General features: G+C 36.5%; 1 long non-coding RNA gene across 2 annotated transcripts; it reads left to right on the top strand.

Moving 5' to 3' along the window:
• Nucleotides 1-250: 250 nt before the first annotated feature.
• Nucleotides 251-3,498, top strand: LOC111948699. 2 transcript variants are annotated; one of them, XR_002874657.1, is made up of 5 exons: nt 259-298; nt 509-540; nt 700-833; nt 2,446-2,571; nt 2,856-3,498. It is a non-coding gene; the product is annotated as an uncharacterized LOC111948699 (long non-coding RNA). The 2 variants fall into 2 exon arrangements; XR_002874656.1 differs by lacking the exon at nt 509-540 and having other exon boundaries at nt 251-298; nt 2,856-3,132.
• The last annotated feature ends 1,343 nt before the right edge of the window (nt 3,499-4,841 follow it).

Raw genomic sequence — 4,841 nt, 5'->3', positions numbered from 1 at the left:
TCACAATTTCCAGCATTTTTCTTTACAGGAATCAGTCAACTTTGTGGATAAACTGTCAGCTGTGATGCAAACAGATTTTTTTAATTGCTTTTTAATTTAAAGATAATTTCTGTGCTGTATTCTAAACATAATTTTGCTGTGTTCACAGCTGCCAAAAAGTTCAACATCCCAACCTTGGACTTGAAAGTGTTTGATGACTCAAAGACAGAAGTTGATGAGCAGGTTTTTGATCTCCTGTTGAAAAACCCAAACCTTGGTGTGTTGGAAATTTGTCTGGCCGAAGATACAAATCCAGAAGGTGAAGTTCTTCTTTTAAATTGTAATTTATCTATTTTGTTTTGAATGGTTTTGGGTAAATTCCCCTTTGATGCCTGAATTTATTTCCAAGGGAAATAATCTGTGTTTTTGCTTTAAAGTACATGCTAAATTAAGAACATTTTTGAGCTGAAGAGTTTTGATTGTATATTTGCATCAATAGGAGTCTGAGGGTTAGTGATTTATTTGACAGGATAGTGTGGGGAACAAAACACGGGCAAATAAGTATGAGTTTTTTATCCTATTGCTGTCTTAGACAAGATAATAAATCTGCTAAACTGTTAAGTCGGTCAGTATTTAAAAATCTTTGTTTTTACTTTTTTTGTTTTTGCTATCATACTAAATTAAATATTACAGTAACTCAAAGCTTTAATACTTTGACAGATCAGCTGAGTTGTCCTGCAAAGAGCTGCAATACCAGTTCAAGTGGAGATACTGAAGTGGACTCAGATGACAAAATAATATTACAACACAGTCCTACAACAAGACGAAGAGTTGAAGACACCTCTCTTGCCAAAGTAAGTAAATGATTTTTTCACAAAGTCATTTCAAGCGTTCAAAGTCAGGCTGTCTTTCCAATTCAGTTTAGTTGTCTAACAGTGCAGTAAGGCAGATCATCCAAACTAGTTTAAAGTTTTCTAGGGAAACAGCAGATTGCACCGAGTAAGTCACAACACATTGAATACATTCTGGAATACTGTCCTCATCATACAAACATATAATTCTTCTGTATTTCCTTCAACAAAGCTCTGCATAATTAACAAGATATTGACTATACGGGCGACAGTGGCTCAGGTGGTTGTGTCCTTGGGCAAGACACTTCACCCTCCTTGCCTCCAGTGTGGCTCCACTGGTGTGTGAATGTGTATGAATGATCCTGGTGATGGTCAGAGGGGCCGTAGGCGCGAAATGGCAGCCACGCCTCTGTCAGTCTGCCCCAGGGCAGCTGTGGCTACAACCATAGCTTACCATCACCAAGTATGAATGAGGAGTGAATGAATAATGGACACAATGTAAGCGCTTTGAGTGTCTTGAAAAGCGCAGATAAATCCAATCCATTATTATTATTATTATTATTATTATTATTATTATTATTATACAAAGACAGGCATTGATTATGCAGTTTTTGAGGGGGAAAAATGTTTACTGGGACATGGTTTCTGCAGTTCAATTGGAATACACCTTCAAGTTCTTGACAGGACTGTTTTGCAGAGTTAACCGGCCTTAATTTCCCATCATGCCATTGTTTACGCTCCCGTTACCTTACAGTTCCTCACAACCCCCAAGCAACAGAATTGGCGTGCAATATTGGAGCTATCCAGCCTTATAGATGTGAGCCAGATGCCAATTCAGACGACAAGAATGAAGACAAGCGGAGCAGGGAGCTTGTGGCCTGCCAAATGTAGCTTGTACGTAACAACTAAAAGCTTTCTCAAATTACATCTTTTCATCTGCTCCTGATTCATCCCAATTTGAGAAAATAAATATTCAGAAACACAGTTTTATTCTTAAACCTATAACAATATGTCATCATAAAAATGCTACATTTTAAAAAATAACTTTCATTGGAGTGGGTCCCCCATTTTTAACATGTCGCAGTATAAGTTTAAAAGAACACGTTTAAAACTGCACATCTGAGTATTTACTCAAATTGGGATGAATCAGGAACAGACAAAATAAATGCAGTTTGAGGAAGGTCTCTATTGTGACGCACCACATGAAATGAAGTGGGTCCGAGTCCCTCTGCTGTGCTGTATTCTGATGCGTCCACTTGCAGACAAACAGATCCATTAACATCTTCATCATACTTGTCTGAGCTTGATCTAAACTATGGCCAGAAAGCTTCAATATTGCTCACCATTTTGGTTTCCCCACTAATGTTAGTTTTAGGTTGGAAGGACTGTAAGCCAGTGGGAGAGGGCGTGAACAAAGGGATGATCGGACATCAACAGAGGGTTACTACTGTGTCAATAGCCCCGCCTACAACTCGGAAGTTAATTTCTGATCAACTCCAAACCACTCTGCTCAAACTGTCTTTAAACATCATCTCAAAGTGCTTTAACCCCAGTAATCAGTGCTTGCAGTTGTATTTTTTATTATTAATATGGACTTTTAAATTTGATCCAATAGGTGGTTGCTGTCATTGGTGAGGATGCATCATCCGTTGAAGGTCATGTGAATGTCCTGCATATCCAGTACAGCAAGGTGCGAGAGGATATACTAAAGAAGTACCCTTTCTTGAAGACAACCTCAGGGGTCAGTGACATTTTAAATCAGTTCTCAGCTTAAAATACATTTTGAATGTTAATATAAGCTGAGACATCTGCTAAAATGACCATTAACAGCTTTAACTCAATTGTAAAAACATTGTAATTTTCTAAACTCATATATAAATATATAGTCATTCAAGCTAAGTAATATTTATACAATGAGATCACTAAAGGGAAATGGCAATGAAAGAGGCAACAAAGAATAGAATGTTTTATGTCTTTTGTTTTAGTTAGTGAATGATTAATTTTCTAATTTTTTTCAATTTTCAGATGTTTGATGAAGTTGACTGAATGCATCCATCACCTGTCAGTTTAAGCCAGCGCTTCAAGGACGGCGTTTACCAGAATTGTGCCAAAGGTGCTTGAGCTTGTTCAAAGAAAAGCTCCATTAGCCAAAGTCTCCAAAGAAGCAAGAGAAGAGATGCTTGCAGAGGATCTACTAGGTATTGACATAAACGTAATCCTTGGTAATCTTTAGTGTGTTTTATAGTTCTTCTTTTTAGAATTCGTATCAATATTATCTTATCACATTTATGCATTTTATTTAAATTATTCATTTAAACTTGGTTATAAGTTTACTTTTTTATTATCTATTTTTAGAAAATGTAGAATGCAGTAGAAAGATGTACTTAAAATGAGGTCTAGTGCTTCTTTTGTTAATGTCACAAGTTTTATTTCATGGTTTAAAAATGGTAACTGAAGTGCTATGTCCTGTTTACAATTGATCAAATGTTAAGGTTATAGTTACAATGAATGCAATGTGAACTGAAGGAAAAATATAGATTTTTCATTATTGTAAAATTGCTAATAATTGTAAATATATGCATCCTGTTGTGACACTGTACATACTGTGAAAAGTTGTATTGTCAGCATTGTAATTGTTTTGAATGTTTAATAAATGTGATAAACAGTATACTGGTCTTTTAATGTGCTGTATCTGGTACAAATTTGCCATCAAAGGGTACAAAAGGCTTGTCACTGGGGCAGTACCCTTAAAAGAACAAATTTGTACCTTTTTTAAAGGTACATTATGGTACCATAGCACTATAAGGTACAATTTAGTCCACAGAGGTACATATTTGCCTTTGAAAGGTACATACTGGAAGGGTACAGATACGTACCAATATGAAAGGGTACAACATTTGTACCCTTGAGGGTACTGCCCCAGTGACAAGCCATTGTACCTCTAAAGGTACAAATTTTGCACATTTTTTCTGACAGTGCAGAGCCCTATCCCTTTACCTTTCATATCACTGATAAGCCTCAAATGTCCCCTGTAGATACCCAAAAGAGTTAATTCAGTAGTATGCAGTGGTTGGGAGATGTTCAGGTTTAGAAGGGTCTTCTATTGCCGGTAGTCAGGAAAAAATCCTTACTCAGCATTGGTTCGATGTGGATCCTCAATTGTTGCTTTTGAAGTGACGTTCTTCTGCAGCCAAGTGATGGATTTGTAATTAACTATGCCCTGACAGGTTTAATATTTGACATCTTTTTAACTTTGTTTACAGAGACATCTGTTTTATAAATTACCAGTTGTAGTTTCACAACAGACAACTTTATACATTGTGTCTTTTGAAATACTTGTGGTAGTCAAAGTTTTAAAACACTAAAATAATTCAGCTTTTGGAGATGTTAAGATTTGACTGTCATTTTAAACAGAAAAAATGTCCTCAAAAAGCTAAGAAATTAAGAAAACTAAAGATATGTTACAGAACACAAATCCATGACCATGATCTCATAGTTGCCTCAAAATAAAATTATATTCAGAAAAAAAAAAAGCAGTTTATATGTTTTTTCAGACCCACACCCAGCTCTATCTCAGACTGATCGTGGTGCTTCCACCTAAATGTATTTATGTTCATTTATCCACGAAACCCCAGTAAATAATTGGTATTTGTGTGGAGAGCAGCAGTGTGAAAGAGCCACTGATACCCGTTCTATTAACTTGTTGACACTTTGGGGTCGCTCTGACTCTGGGCTAATGTGGAGTGTGACCGAGCAGAACCATCTTCATTATCTTGGCATAATGTTTCATTGCTTTGGGCTTGTGAATTGAAGGCCACCCACCCGCATCTTTGCCACCACCTCTTTCCCTCCACTGCTCCGGGTTTTCTATTTTCAGTGAATGTGTACATTATTTAAACACATTTTCCCTCTGAATTTATATCGTTCACTGTATCTCCTCTTTATTCCTTTAACTTTACTTTTACTTTCTAGGTTGCAATGCATCGTCTTTCTTTGGCACACGGTAATATT

Source organism: Oryzias latipes, chromosome 14, assembly GCF_002234675.1.
Source record: "Oryzias latipes chromosome 14, ASM223467v1".
Classification (NCBI taxonomy): Eukaryota; Metazoa; Chordata; class Actinopteri; order Beloniformes; family Adrianichthyidae; genus Oryzias; species Oryzias latipes.
This window is presented reverse-complemented; position numbering and strand designations above follow the sequence as displayed.